Below are 16,867 nucleotides of genomic sequence, written 5' to 3' on the forward strand. Positions count from 1 at the left end.
ATGATGTACCTGCGCCTGCATGATGTACGTACGCCTGCATGATGTACGTGCGCCTGCATGATGTACGTGCGCCTGCATGATGTACCTGCGCCTGCATGATGTACGTACGCCTGCATGATGTACGTACGCCTGCATGATGGACGTGCGCCTGCATGATGCACACGTGCCTGCATGATGTATGTGCACCTGCATGATGCACACGTCTGCATGATGTACATGCACTTGCATGTTACCAGCATCTCCATTAGGATGCCTCCCAAACTGCTCATACATGTCCAGATAGAATTCCTAGTTTTCCTCCCTCAAAATTGATCCTACCACATCTTCTCCCATCTCAGTACATGACAGGAAATTTTCAGGTCAAAACCTTGCATTCAGTCTTTCACCATTAAGATGTTAGCTGTGGGTTTTTCATAGGTGTCCTTTATCAGATTTAGGAAGTTTTCTTTTATTACCAATTTTTTGAGAGTTTTTATCATAAAAATGTGTTGGATTTTGTCAAATACATTTTCTGCACTTATTGAGATGAATATGGAGTTTTTGTCCTTTATTCTATTAATATGGTATGTTACATTAATTGACTTGGATACTGAATCAACCTTGCATTCCTGGGATAAATTCCACCTGGTCACGGTGTATAATTTTTTTGATATGTTGCTGGATTTTGTTAGCTATTATTTTATTGAGGGTTTTCACCCATATCACAAGATATATTGGTCTGTAGTTTACTTTTCTTGTAATGTCTTTGTCTGGTTTTGGTATCAAGGTAATACTAGTCACATAGAATAAGTTGGGAAGAGTAATTTTCTTTTTTATTTATTTATTTTTTATTTTTTTGAAGATTTTGTAAAGAGTTGATGTTAATTCCTCTTTAAATGTTTTGTAGAATTCACCATCTGAGCCCAAGCATTCTGATGTTGTTGGGTGGAATATTCTATAGATGCCCATTAAATTTCATTAGTTTATAATGTTGTTTGAACCTACTATTTTCTTGTTGATCTTCTGCCTTGTCAAACTTCCACTTCATGAGGAAGCTGAGGCAAGAGCAACTGGGGGCCAAGTAATCTTGGCTTACAACACCTGGAGTAGAGCTTCTCCCCTAGGTGGAGGAAGGTTTTAGCCCCAGACCTCTCAGCCACTCTTGCCTGGTATAGAACCTCTGCAGCATGAGTCTGGAGGGGATGGGAAATGCTGTGGCCCACTGCTTCTGGGGCGACACCATGGCTTCATAGCCTTCAGCTGGCTGTTGGGGGAGAAAGATTCTGTATTCACGGCTGCACCTGCCCAGAGTTACCAGCTTCTGTCATGCTCAAGTGGAAGTGGAGAGGAGGGGGTGGGTCGTGGATCAATAGCCACAGGTTGAGTAGATTTTCTTGAATAAATGTTTCTTCATTTGCTATATTCCCTCGGGGCAGTTTCCAGAGATTGTCTTGCTAGTTGCATTTTTTATAATTCTTACCAGTCAGGGTTGCTGCATTGGAAGCGAAGGTTCTCGCAGCCCCTCACACTGCATTCCAGAAGTCATCTCTTCTCCCTGGAGTTTCGCAGCAGCCTGGTCACTGGGCCCTGGCTTCACCCTTATTTACCTGCACCGCCCTCCACCCAGCAGTCAGCATGACTCTCAGAAAACATAAAGCAGGTCACGTTGCTCCCTTGCCTATCAATTTTCAAAGGCTTCCTTCCCATCGCCTTCAGAAGAAATATAAATGGCCTACCCACTCCAGAATGCTCTGGCCCTGTCTAACCCTCTGACCTCCCGACCCATCCCTTCTCTCTGCAACCATAGCAGGTTCCTTCCGTTCTTGGAATACACCAGACTGCTTCCCACCTCGGGGCTTTGCACTTGCTGTTCCCTCTGCCAGGAACACCCTTCCCTCCAGCTGCCCATCACAGGCTCCTCCTTATTCTTTGGATCTCAGCTTAGGGGTCGCCTCCTGCAGGACTTCCCATCAAGGTTCCTCTCCCTCCACTGAAGCCTGGTCTTCTCCCCCTCATACATCCTGTTTCATTTTCTCCAGGCTCCTCTCTCTCCCTGATCCTCCCTGGTTCACAGGCCTGTTCACAAGCTCATCTCCACTTTCACCAGGAGGGTGTCAGAAGCCTTGCCATCCCCGTGCCTGCTATTCTCCAGCACCAGGAACAATGCTGGGCACACTGCAGGGCCTTGACAACTAGACAAATTCAGCCTTGGACTTTGTACATCTTTTTGGCAATTTGATAAGTGTGATGGTTAGTTTTATGTGTCAATGTGGTTAGTCTACAGCCCAGTTGTTTAGTCAAACATCAGTCTTGATGTTGCTGTGAAGGATTTTTTGATGGGGTTTACCTTTAAATCAGTAGACTTTGAGTAAAGATTAACAGTTAATTTAAGTCAGTAGACTTTGAGTAAAGCAAATGACCCTCTATAATGTGGGTGGGCCTCATCCAATCAGTTGACGGTCTTAAGAGCAAAAACTGGGGTTTTCTGATGACGAAGGAATTTTAGGCTGCCTTTGGACTTGACCTGCAACGTTGACTCCTGCCAGAATTTCCAGCCTGTTGGTCTGCCTTGCCTGAGATTTCAGATTTGCCCGCCCCCACAAATGCATGAGACAATTCCTTAACATAAAATAAATCTCTAGATAGATAGATGATTGGGTACAGATATAGACACACACTTTCTGTTGGTTCTAGAAAACTCTGATAGATTAAGGGTTGGTCTTATTTCAGGCTGTTGGAGGTTCCTTGAAGGCAGGAACCACACCGTCCTGCTCTGTTTCTCTGTGTCTCCCCTAGCACTCATGTGACACTGGGCAGGCAGGAAGCCATAAATCAGTGAGTGTCACCGGGTCTCCCTGCAGTCTAGGCCTTTCACAGCTGTGGGCGAAAGGGAAAAAGAAAACCTATCTGTGCCCCAGGTTTCCGATCTGTTTCCTTTAAAACCAATGAAGTTTACATTATTTGGGAGCCTCTTAAAGACAGCAGTCTTTATCCCATTGAAATTGAGTCTGTAAACGCAAAACATTTAAAAAAACTTACGAATTGGTATTTGATATTCCTATATTTCAATATTCTTTTGATATTCCAATATGAAATTTAAGCTGCTGGGTTTTTATACATTCTTTGTCTTTCCTTTGATTTGGCTGAACTCGTTGCTTTGAATATGGTTGCTTTAATCACTGGACCATGAGGCAGGAGAGACGTGCATCTTGTTGGGGGAGGGGCTGGGGGCTGCAGCCATCTGGGCCCAGAAAATGACTGCCTTCTTCAAAGCACTGGATCTTCCCATGGGTACCCAGCTGGAGGGGATTGCCAGGCCCACAGGGAGGGGTGGACTCCCCTGGACTTGCTCCAGGGAAGGACACTTGAGCCTCTACCTTACAGTTCAAAGGCAAAAAAGCAGATAGAGCAGCTGTAGCAAGGCCTCTGGCAGGTGCCAAGACCAGGTACAAGTTGCCAGGACATCTGATTGGCAGCTGATCTGGAACGTGAATGTCCCAGTGGCTGCTGCCAGGTTCCGTGCTGGGGGGCAGGGAGGAGATATAGTTGAAATCTATCCTCAGTAATTTAGGCAGCCCTTTTCCTAAAGAGAAGACATGACCTCAACGATCATGATGACAGTGACAGTGTCAGTGATGTAACCAGGGTAATGACAATATCTACAACCATGAGCGTTGCTGAGGCACTTACTGCACTCCAGGCATGGTGCTAAGCTCTTTAGATGGACTGTGTGGTTTCACCCTCAAAACTGTCCCCAAAAGCAGACCCTGACTTGGGTGCAGCCGTTTGATTCGATTGCCCCCGGAAGAACAAGTGAAGGACTGGAGAGCAGAGACAGGAAGAGAGGAGTGTGCTAATGAGGTGGTCACCTAGGAGCAGGCACAGAACTAACGTGGGGGACAGCAGAACTCCTCACCCAGCCTGGAGGAGCCAGGAAAGCTCCCTGGAAAAGGCGACATCTGTTTGGGGGGTGGATTTTTCTGTACATCATTCTATTTCTCTGTAAAGTAGTCCTGTTTGTGACAGAGAATATATACAAGCAAAATGAAGCTGGTACTGTGTCAGGCGTGCTCTGACTTGTCCATGGGCCTGGCTGAGCTTCCCTGTACCCTCCCTGCCCGGGCCACTCACCTACTGGCCATCTGGCTGGCAAGGAGCCAAGGCCCCTCTTCGCTGGAGTCAGCCTACCACACTACTAAGCACAGGTTGCTCTCAGGGGGACACCTGCAGCCTGACCTCTGCCACGTGTCAGGGAGAGGGAAGGAAGGAGGGCTGGGCCACCACCTCACCTGGGCAAAGGGGAGGCTCCATGGCTCACCCTAGAATGCTGCTGATGGCTCTCAGGGGGTCTCACCCCAGAGCCCGAAGGAAGGAAGAGTAAAGATGTGGAAGGCAGAGTCCTGGTTTCCAGTTCTGGCTTCACTGCCTGACCAGTGATGGAACCTTCTTCTCACCAGCTACCCCTGGGCTCCCGCTCTTCCCCACCCCCAAAGCGATTCGAAGCTGGCACCAGCCTAACCCCTCATTGTATTGCTCCAGGTGCCTTTGGGGGTACAGATACAAGCCGAACCCAAACTAATTTGGGCAAAAGAAGGGTTGATTGGTGCCTGTAAGGGAGTCCAAGGGCGGCTCTGCCTCTAGGCACAGGCTGACCCAGGAGCACCGGCTGTCAGAGGAATGTGTCCCTCTCTCTGGAACTCTGCTTCCCAGAATAGCTCTGTACTCAGTCCACCAGTGCAGCTGAAGGGAGGGCCTCCTTCCAGAAAGTTGCAGCCAAAGGCAAAGCAGAACTCCTATTGGTCAAGCAGGGCACATGTCCATCCCTGCACTCTGGCCCTGGCCAGAAGGAGGCTGGCTTCTGCTTGGCCAGGTCGGGGTCACTTCCTGGGGTCCGGAGTGGCATTAGTCCTAGATAAACCCTATGGACTGAGACCAGGGGAGGAGCAAGTCCCCAAAAGAAACTTAGGCTGCCTGTACCAGGAGGAGAATGACTGTGTGCTGGGTCAGGGGGAAGCTGCCGCTCCACGTGGTGGTGCTGTCAGGGAGGAATGCTGTACTAGTCAGGGTTTGCCAGGGAAACAGAACCAAGAGGATTCGCATAGAAATAAACAAAGATATTTATGGGGATTGGCTCATGCAATTATGGAGGGCGAAAAGTCCCATTATTTGCAGTCTGCAAGCTGGAGAACCAGCAAAGCCAGTGGACTCAGTCCAAGGCCAAAGGCCTGAGAACTGGGGTGACAGGAGCCAGGCACTGGTGTAAGTCCCAGAGTCCAAAGGCCAGAGAACCAGGAGCTCCAATGTCCAAGGGCAGGAGAAGATGGATGTCCCAGCTCAAGAGAGAGACAGAGGGAGACAGAGAGAATCTGCTCTTCCTCTGCCTTTTGGTTCCCTCTGGGCCTCAATGGATGCGATGATGCCTTCCACATTACTCAGTCTACCCATTCACATATTAGTCTCTTCTGGAAACACCCTCACAGACACACCCAGAAATAATGTCATAACAACTATCTGGGCAACCCTTAGCCCAGTCAAGTTGGCACGTAAAAATAACCATCAAAGACGTCCCTCCTCACCCCTCCCTGGGGAGAAAAAGAACGCATGAGAGTGAGTGGAGTGGGGGGGGTGTGCACGTGTGAGTCTGAGTGTGTACTTGTGGGAGTGGTATGAGCTCTTGCCAATATGTGGCACTGAGTGTGAGCTTGTGTGCCCATCAGCATGTGGCAGAGCATGGGGTTTGTGTGGGTGTCAGTGTTAGGGAAGAAAGGGAGCTTGGGAGAGGGGCCCCAGTATGACTGTGGAGTCTGCCAGCCGGGGGGACACACACCAGCCAGGTCCTGCTGCTGCCCCCATCTTTTCCTGAGGCCTCCAAAGGCCTGGGGAAGGGAAGCAGCAAGCAGAGCCTGTGTAGGGACCAACAGGCCACCCAGATGCTCCCTCATAAACAGGCAAGATGGGACATGCCACCCAAGGCTGCCTTCAGGACAGGAGATGCCACAGGATCAGGGTGCCCCTGTCAGGGAAGCACCTACCTGCCCTGGCCCTGTGCCCACATCTCCTGGGACAGGGCCCAGGAGGCTAAGTGTGTCATCATACATCCTAAGGAGGAATCCTGGGAGCAGAGTTGGGTCTCTTGGGCTGCCCCCAGGAACCTCTTCGTTAGTTACTGCTGCCTTGTCCTAAGCCCAACTCCCTCCCTTTTCCCACTAAGAGTCTCAGCCTCTGCCAGGAGACCAACTCCAGCCTAAATCCACCCCTAAGCTGGAGACTCACCCTTTACTTCTCTTTAAACAGTGCCTACTATGCCCTCGGGCTCCTTGAGTGTTTACTAGATGGAAGAAAAATCAAACAAACATTCTAGGAAAGGAATTTGGCCCAGACTGGGGCAGGGGTCTAGAAGCCTTTGGCCTCCTGGATAGTTTAGGAACACAGGCGGGGGGTGTAGGGGTACTACATCTGGGGCGGTGTGGGCATCGAGAGGGTGGAGGGATGACCCACTTCTCCTAGCCCCAGATCCGTACCCTCAACATGAGCGTGGCACAGAGAGATAAGTAGGACCAGCCACCGTGTGGTCAGTGGTCGATCTATCCTGCCTGGCTCAAAAGCCAAAAAGGATTTGGAGCAGCATGAACAGATACATGAAATGCAATGCAAAAATGGTGGGAAGACCCCAGCCAAGGGGGAACAGGGCAGGAGGGACAGGCAGAAGCACACAGCTGGGGGAGAAACAGTGACCTGGCCATGGGGACAGCAGGCCTGGCTCGGACCATCCCAGCAGCAGCATTTCTCAGAAGTCATTCCACCAAGAAGCACCACATGGAAAACAGAAGGAAGTTGCTCCGGTCGGTGGGGGAGGGGAGCACTCACAGCCAAGCTCCGCCCCCCACCCAGCTCCCACCCCCTCCCAGACCCCTGGCTCCAGGTCCGCAGTCCAGAACCCTCTGCCGCACTGTTCACTCTCCTTGTGCTCACAGCAAGCCCAGCCGGGACTGAGGCACAAGTCCCAGTCCTTGAGTCCCCACAGGACACACTTCAGTGCACCAAATAGTGTCCTCAAACAACCAACAGCCAGCGTCTCGGGCTGCCTCCCTGTCCTATGAGGCCCCACAGCCCCGGGCAGCCTGCATGTGCCACCTCATTTAATCCTCTTCATCCCACGAGATGGCCTTGTGGTCACCCCTCATCACAGAGGACACAGAGTGACAGCCGGGATTTAGATCACTCCTGGCACTGCCACCTGTCACACCACCTCTCAGCTCTCTGAAGGGCTGTCCTTGGGGACAGGGAAGGGCTGGTCCCGTGTGTCCCTAGCCACAGACCTGAGACCAGGAGAGCCAGACTTGCAGGCAGCTGCACATACACATCAGGACGGCATACAGGTGAGTGGGCATCCTTGGCAGGTGGGGAGTCCCTTGTCACCAGGGTGTCCAACACTGCTGACCTGGAGCAGCACAGGGGACGGGAGGCCCTAGGGTCAAGGGCTCCCCCACCCTGAAACCCTGTGCATTCAGAGCCCGGAGCGCTTCTCCCTGCAGCGTGTGGCCCCCGCTGGTGCCCCAGGCTCTCTTGCCCTGAGTGTGGAGTTGTGTTTTGTCTGCGGCCAGTCCCTCTCTGACAGCACCTAGCCCAGCCACCGCTCAGGACAACACAGCAGTGACTGTTCACTATGGGGGAGAGGGCAGGAGGGGACTGTTTGCCCTGCACTGCTTGCCTTACATTGGACATCCCGCTTTTACATCCTCTCTGCAGTATGAGTTACCGACATGAATTCTTCTCAGTTAGTGGTTTGCATTGTCAGAGGGTAAAATCTGATGTGTAGCAAATGTCTCCGAGTTCACCAATAATAACCCCCCGAGAGACCACACTGAGGAAGTCGTATGCTACCAAATAATAAAATATCTCCATCTACTTTCAGAAGCTTTGGACAGCAAAGAGACTGCCAGGGGACTCCGAAAACCTTCAGACAGGATCTGTCTGGCTCGTCCAGCCTTATTCACAGTGACTTAATACATCCCGGGGAAGGGGCTGGCGGGGCCAGGAAGCCAAGCACAGCCAGATTTCCTCGATGTAAAACACCATCAATCGAAAGATTTAACAACAGCTTTTGGAAAGGGGAGGGGAACCAAAAAAACCCCACAATGCTAAATATACATGCAGATGCAAGATGTATCCTGACTTCAAAGATGTTAAAAAGTAGCAGGAAAGAGAAAGAACATCCATTTGGATAAAGAAAATATGGTGGACCCCTGCCCCTTGAGTCTACAAAGTCATCATTTCCAGCCCCTTTCTCCGGGGGCATGCTTTTTAAAGCTCCAAAGACCAATACGTAACATGAATCACAAACTCTAAAAATAAAAGAGACAACACTCCAGGTGCAGCAAATTTAAGGGCCCAGACTACTTTCTTAGCATGAACCACAATCCTTCATGCTACACACAATCCAATCCGCCTTCTGAGGCCCCCACACCACGGCCCCATGCTCTTACAGAGTATCCCCACAGCCATCAGCATGTTCCACATGGTCCTGGACAAGAAGACTGTCAAGGAAATTCAAGGAAAGGGAAGAAATGAACGAGCCTGTGGGAGCACCTGCCCTGTGCCAGGCTCCTTGCATGACCAGGCTAAATGAGACCCAATCCTCCTCAGTGAGAGGCGATGAGAAGACTGCCTCTGCATCAGCCACCGTGCTGGGCACCATGCACGTAACATCCCATTAGATCCTTGCAACAGTTCCATTAGACAATGATCTCACCCATTCTACTGGTGGGGAAATAAAGGCTGAGTCACTTCACCAAGTGCAGGCAGCCAGTAAATGGTGGAGCAGACTGTGAGCTCAGCCACTCTCCCTGGAACCTGTCCATGCTCTTTCTGCCACTCCATGTAGCCCTTTCCCTACAGCCTGCAGCCCAGAGAGGTGAGAGCAGGCCCAAGGCAAGCGTTGTGCCCAGACACACCCCTAACCCTTGGCATCCCGTCCAGCATTGCTCACATCAGTTCCACCTTCTGGATATCAACCCCTCCAATCTGTTCAATCCACTTCTCTTAATTTTCACTGCCAAGACCTTAGAACAAGCCACCGTGGTCATGGTCATAGGAGGTCACCATGACCTTCCAACAAAATCCCAGCTTCTCACCTGCTATAGTCCAGTCTCCACACAGCAGCCAGCTCAGTCTTTCTGAAACATAAACCAGAAAACGTCCCTCCCTTATTCACGATGCTCTCATGGCTTCCTGTTGCCCTGAGATAAATAAAATGCTCTTCCTACAGGACCCGAACGATTCACCCTCACCTCCCTGGCTGACCTCACCTGGGACCACCCGTCAAGCCTCAGCACTTCTGCCTTCTGTCCGTTCTTCCAATGTGTGCGCTTCTGTCCAGCCTCAGAGCCCTCGCACACGCTGTTCCCAGGCCTGGAAAGCCCTCACTCCCCCACCTGCCACGAACCAATGCCTCCTGTTCACTCCCTCCGGCAGGACTGCCACAGCTGTCACCCAAAGTTACATTCTCTCCCAGAACTCTGTTCTTTTTCTTGAAAGCCTTTATCACAAGTTATAATTATATATTTTGCCTGTTTATGTGTGAAGTGTTTGTCTCCGGATATCTGGAATCAGGTCTGTTTTGTTCAGCGCTGTGTTGCTCACACTGCAGAAGGTCGGTGCCAAATAACCGTGTGCAGTGAGTGAATGAAGTGAGGAACAGGGGACAATGACGCTGCTCACCATGGCGCTTCCTCTGCCGAGACAAGGCTGGGAGTTGTTCCTTGTCACTGTATCTCAGGCAGCCACTCCCAGCTCAGCAGAGCGGATGATCTTGACAGAATTCAGGTTGAAAAACTGTGGTATATCCATACGGTGGCCTCCTACTCAGTATTAACAAAGAACAAACTACTGACACACGCAGCAACTTGCATGGATTGTGAGGGAATTACACTGAGTGAAAAAAGTCAGTTTCAAAAGGTTACGTGCTGTATGATTTTGTTTATATAGCATTCTCAAAATGACCAAATCCTGAAGATGGAGAAAAGATAAGTGGTTGCAGGGACTAGGCAGGGGGAGGGGTGAACGTGACTATAAACCGGAAGCACTAGGGAGTCTGTGTCTTGATCTTGGTGGTGGTTGCACAAATTTATACATGGGATAAAATATCATAGAATATACACAAAGATGTTCAAAAGATGGAACCACATGAATGCGTGTAAAAACTGGTGAAATCCAAGTAAAGTCTGCAGTCTGGTTAATTATATTGTAACAAATGATGTCCTGGTTTGGATGATGCACTAGAGCTATATAAGATGTCCCCAATGGGAGAAGGGTACTATTTTTGCATCTTCTTGTGAGTCTATAATTATTTCAAAAGAAAAAGAAGAAAGATGGAATCCATGTGCCACCCTAGGCTTAGACTCTCTGTCCCCACCTTCCCTATCTCTGTTCTTGGGACACCAGGTGATTTCTGCCCCTGTTCCACCTGAGTACCTGCCCCAGATGGCTACTCCTCAGCCAGGATGCTTGTAGACAAGCCAGAGCCATGGGCCAGTCCCACACACTCCCATAGGCAGGGAGGATTGGTAGCCACAGCCTCTAGCTCTCTAGCTGGTAGGTAATGAACATGTACAAGACAGGCACCCACACCCAGGACCTCAACTGCAGGATCCGGTATGTTTCCAATGTATCCTCCTCTGATCAGTTGCTACTCATCCCCCAGGCCTGGCATCCTGTCTCCATGTCTTAGAAGAGGCACTCAGGGAGTTGGCCAGATGAGAAACCTATGCTGTAGATCTATCCCCAACAGTCCAGGGATGAGGAATCTTTAATTGAACCATTTTGTGCCAAAGAGGCTGAACCTATCATCCAACAACTGTGCCATAGGCCACAGGCATAAAAGACGCTGGTTTTAGTTAAAGGGAGAAACTGGGCCAGCAGTAGCGGGATTAGACTGTAAGATAGATGCATCAGGAAGCCTGCTTGGGTTTGTGGCTCAGGGAGGAGATGGCAAGTCTGGTTTGAGTTCAGTCCAAATTCTGGTGGGAGAAAGCAAAGCAAAGAAAATAATTCCTGACCGTGGCCACACAGTAAGCAATGGCTGTGTCTACACTAAAACAAGACTGTGTGGGTACAATGTTGTCTTAACCCTTGGCTGGACCCTGAGCATTTACTGTCTATACAGGCAGAGGGTTAGCAGAGACCAGGGTTGTCCGAGGTAAACTAGGAAGGTGGATTGGCCTGGTGTAGAGGAATGAATGCTGGATGAGGAGTTTTAGTCTGGGATCTACCCCTGGTTCACCCTATGACCCTAAGTAAGACCCTTCCCCTCTCTGGACCTCAGTTTCCCCATCTTCGTAGTAGGCTGACTTCTGAGGTCCTCATCAGATCTAAAATTTACCTACTGTTTGAGTTTGTTTTCTGTTGCTTATAACAGAATACCTGAAACTGGGTAATTTACAAGAAAACAAAATTTATTTCTTACAGTTTTGGAGGCTGGGAAGTCCAATGTCCAGGGTCACAGCTGGTGAGGGTCGTCTTCTTGGTAGGCACTCTCTAGAGTACCGTGGCAATCACATCACCAGGCAATCACATCACCAGGGCTGGCAAGAGCACTTTTGTGTGCTGTCCTTGTAAAGCCACCATCCACACCTACAATAACCCATTAATCCATCTAGACGTTAATGGATTAATCCATTCATGAGGGCAAGGCCCTAGTGATCCAATCACCTCCTAAAGGCCCCACCTTTCAACACTGCCATGTTGGGGATCAAGCTTCCACAAGACATTCGGAGGGGACAAACATTCGACCCATATCACCTACATACCAGGGTTTTTCAACCACCGCACTGTGGACGCTCTGAACCAGATTCTTTGCTGTGGGAGGCTGTCCTGTGCACTGTGGAACATTCAGCAGCATCTCTGCCCTCTACCCTGTAGATCATAACCAAGAATGTCACTAGACATTGCCAAATGTCCCCTGGGGGGTAAAATTGTCCTGTCCTAGATTCACGGTCACTCCAGTCAAGGAGGAGTGGGGAAGCCAGACCCTTGCCTTCTGGAGGCAGCCCCCATACACCTCCTCCATTAGACTGTCTCCATCTCTGCTCCAACACCTCCTGTGTTGGCAGCTCCTGAGCAGGGTCCTTCCCTCCAGAATAGCACTCTTCATACCAAAGGTCTCTGTGGATTGAGCTGCAGCATCCTTCACTGTTTGGAACCATTCAGAACCTCCCGTGTTCAAGGCCATTGTCTCTCTGGAGACAACCATAATTCTTTTCTCTAATTGCACCCACAGGGGAGGGCAGGTGCAGGCCAATGAGAGGACAGAGCAGAGGGGAAGCAGGTGACCTGCATCAGGCTCTGGGAAGGGAAGCTTCCCCGGCCCTGCCCCAGCACCACGGCCTGGTAACTGGGAAGAGCAGACGCCTGGAGGAGCACATTCTGCTGCATCCCCGCTGAGCTCCTGCCTGAGCCTGGGCAGGCCACGGGCAGCTCCCTGGGCACAGAGTCCTCGCCTGTGAGACGCCTGCCCCACCCTGCACAAAGCCAGTGTGAGGCCCCAGAAATGATGACCAACTGAACATGCTGTACCAACAGTGCCATTCCTTCAGGGAGCTTCCCTTTCCCCACAGACTTCATGTTGCACCTAAAATCCCCTGATCTGGGATAAGAAGGAGTCACAAACTACCCAAGACCAGTGGCCCAGGAAGTGATAATCAATATAATTATCAACTAGTATGATAACATAAAGGAATACACTAATCAGTACATAAATACAAATTTGGAAAATATTGAATATTGAAAAATTTGAAAAATAACGTCTTCTAGTAGTGTGTAGAAACCAGGTGATACTAATTGTGGTAGAAATTTCTCAACAAACTATTCTAACACCCAATGGATGGATGCTTTTTAGCAAGTGTTGGGTGATCCTTTAACATGGCTATTACTAACCAAATGACATCCCTGTCTAGGCTGTGATTTGACATGCGGACCCCCAAACTCTTCCAGCATTCCGCTCATTGAGAGCCATTAGGACTCTGGCCCCATCCCTGGGCTGCAGCCAGCAAGTGTGAGCCAGCCACATACCCACTGGACACCTGTGTGATGCCATCTAACCCTGTCAGGCTCCTGACCTCACCCTCTCACTGTCCCCTCGCCCCAGCTTTAAACACCTCTGCTGTGCCTGCCTCCCAGCCTTTGACCCACTGTTACCCGCACCTGGAGTCCTCTGTCCATCCGTCACATGGATGGATCCCCCAACTACTTTGGGTTTTCACTCAAAGGTTAACTTCTCCATGTAACCTTTCTTGGCCACCCTTCCTAAAACTACATCCCCACTCCCAACGCCCCATCCCTCTCCTCCGCCTTTTCTCTTTAGCACTTATCCCCAGCTGGAAATCCATGCTCTGTGAATTAGGAAGGAAGAAACAAAGGCCGGGAAACTCCTTTGGGGACCCTAAAGGGGTTCCACGGAGTGGCCAGGCTGCCATGGGAAGGCTGCTCCTGAAGAGCTGTCAAGTCCACCATAAGGAAGATATAATGGGATTTAAAAAGGGGAGAGACAGAGGAAAGGAACTTTCTGAGCGTCTGACACATTCTGTCTATTATCACATCTGTTCCCCACAAGAACTAGGGAGTCAGGTGTTTTCAATCCTACCTCACAGAGGTGAAAACCAAGGCTCAGAGGGTCTATGCTCAAGGTCCCAGAATCATTTAATGCAGAGCCAGGACCAGCCTCAGGTCTGCCCTGCTCCAAAGCCCCTGCCCTTTCTCTGGCCCAGCCTCGCATCCAGGAAGCAATGAAAGCTCAAGACAGAAAACCAAACCCTCTTGGGGCGTGAGCCTTCTCACACCGGATCCCACCCTGGTGTCCCAAAGGTCTGGATCTCAGCATTGCAGGGAGGTCGGCAGCAGACCCCTGACGCTCTGGAACTGCAGGCTGCGTCCCCCCCCACCGACAGGAGCCAAAGGCCTGTGCCCTGCCTGGTCCTGCCCGCCCGAGCTGTCCGCTCCCATCAGGACAGAGCCTCTGACATACAAAACCCAGGCCCTGCCTCGGGCTGCTCTCGGGTTTCTACAACACAGTAAATTGGCGTGTTTTTATTCTCCAGCTGTAAACATCTCTCCATCTAATACGGTAACTGCTGTTTATACAGAGCTATAAAAACAGAGGTCAGAGCACAATAAGATTATAGTCTTACTTCAATACATCCAATCCACAATAAAATAAAATCTTACAAACGATCCAGAGGACCCGTTTAGGGGTTCTTTAAGAATTAATGTCTGTCATATGTGAGGATTCTATTTGGGCATAATATTTTCCACAGCTGTCAGGACCCATTTAAAAGGCAATATCCTTTTGCTGGCATTTGATTTAGGTTCTGTTTATCCCATGTGGAGGATTGTTAATTCTGCGATGTCTGACTCAGGGGTGTTCGATTACATGGCGGCCACCACCAACAGGGTGCCACATGATGTAGAGCAATGTCAGGGAGCAGGGCTGCGGCCAGGACCAGGCCCCTGTCTCAGATGAGGTGTGCCTGCAGGGACAGGACCCACATGGGGAAGTGACATGCTGTTTTGAGGTGATGTGGGCTGGTGGCCAAAAAAGCTTTGACATGAAATGGATGGGATGTGCGTGGCCCGTCCACATGCCAGGTGACAAGCATGAGAGTTCATTTGCCTCCCAGAGACTCAGTTTCCTGGTTAGTGAGTAGAGAACAAGCCCTGTACTTCACAAGGTGTTATGGGCTGAATTGTGTCCCCTGAAGTTTGTATGTTGAAGTCCTAACCCCCAGTAACTCAGAATGTGTCTGTACAGTCATGCACCACACAACAATGTTTCAGCCAGCCACAGACCGCATACACAATGGTGGTCCCACGAGGTTACACCCCCGATGCCATGCAGCCAAGCTGTGTGGTCAACTGTACCATCTAAGGTCGTGCAAGTGCACTCTAGGGTGTATAAACAATGCATTTCTCATTAAGCAATGCATGACTGTATGTGGAGGAAGGGCCTTGAAAGAGATGATCAAGGTAAAATGAGGTCACATGGGTAGGCCCCAGTCCAGTCTGACTGGTGTCCTTATAAGAAGAAGAGAATAGGACACAGACACTCACACAGAGGGAGGACCATGTGAGCACTCAGGGACAGGATGGCCATCTATAAGCCAAGGAGAGGCCTCAAAAGAAACCAACCCTGCCGACACCTGATCTCGGACTTCCAACTCCAGAATTGTGAGAAAATACCTTTCTGTTGTTTAAGCCACCCAGTCTGTGGCACTTCGTCATAGCAGCCCTGACAATCTAACACACAAGGGTACTGTGTTGTTCAAGATACATGGAAAGTGCTTAGCTTTACACCTGACACACAGTAGGCCCTCAAGTGGCCGTGATGATCCGTGCAAGGAGCATGCTTTTGCCACTAGAATTAGTGCTGTCTGTGGGAAGCTGCCTTTACTGCCCGGACACCCCAAAAAGTCCACAAGCCCAAGAAGATTTCACTTCCTTGTAATTGAAACCCTTGAGTCTCCTGTCCTCACTCCTGTGACGATCTCATCCAATCCCCTCAACAGTCTCTGGCCCCTCTACAATCTTTTAACAGCTGGCAGCCTGAATGATCTCTTTAACATGAAAATAGGATCCCAGATAGCCCCTTGTCCCACTCAGTGAACCAGAGACAGCCTCCCAGTGGTCTAAAGGCCCCTGGACTCCAGCTCCTGAGGCCTGCGACCTCCTCTCCTACCATTCACACCTCGATAACTCTCTTCTCCTCACACTGGCCACCTGTGGGTCCTTTCTGGAACATACCAAACATCTTCCACCCTCAGGGCCTTACTCTGCACACTTTCCCAGAGACCTTCGCTGCCTGCAGGAGTCTGCTGAAATGCCCGTTTGCTAGGAAATCCCTCCCTGACCATACTGTCTAAATTTACAGCCCAGTCCTCCATCTCCCATCCCCACCAAATCTCTCCATCCTCTTTCCCAGCTGCATTTTTCTTCATGGGACTTATCATTGTCTGTCGTATATTTATTTGCTGGTTGCCTGTCTTCCCCACAAGGGTGTAAGCTCCATGGGAACAGAGCGTGGTCTGTGTTCTCCACAGCTGCATCCCCAGTTGAGCACTGGATAGATGAATGAATAGGGAGACAGGAAGATGGAAGGATGGATGAATGGGCGGAAAGAAGGAAGGGAGAAAGGAAGGAAAAAGGAAGGAAGGAAAGATGAGGATGGATGGAAGGAAGGATGGTTAGACGGTGGGTGGGTGGGTGGATGGATGGATGGATGGATGGATGGATGGATGGATGGATGGATGGGCGGATGGATGGAAATCAGTGACATGGAGCTCATCCCTTCCAAGACAGGCAGTGGCCATTGGAGAGAACCGATAGACACAAAACTCTTCCTTGAGTTGCACTGGAGTTCATTTTCCTGTGTATCAGAAGTGCTGTTTTTCACAGAACTGCCTACTTTTCATTTTCTATAGTTTTGTGGGTAGAAGAAAAGAATGGCAGGGCTGGTTCTCCGTCCTGTGCTCGGTGCTCCCAGCTAATTCCTCCAGTACAGCATTCACTCACCTACTGAGCTGCAGCCTGTTGGGTGTATCTCCCCACACCACCACGGGCTCTCAGTTTCCAGCACAAAGCCCAGGACACCAGGAAACATCTGCTGAAGGAAGGCTGAGATCATACAGGACAGCAACATCTCAGCCCACAGCAGAGTCCCCACACCTGCTCTGCTGCATTCACCCAGAGGTGACTCCATTCCAAAGAAGCCTCCCATGGGGTGGCCATGAGGAGATGGACTTTGTGAACCCCCTAAAATGAAGGCAAGGTCATACTCTTCATGTATGCCCATTGCAGGAGTGCAGCAAGAGATACTGGTGTGTTTTATTAGAAATATGTG

Source organism: Cynocephalus volans, chromosome 3 (genome assembly GCF_027409185.1).
Source record: "Cynocephalus volans isolate mCynVol1 chromosome 3, mCynVol1.pri, whole genome shotgun sequence".
Lineage (NCBI taxonomy): Eukaryota > Metazoa > Chordata > Mammalia > Dermoptera > Cynocephalidae > Cynocephalus > Cynocephalus volans.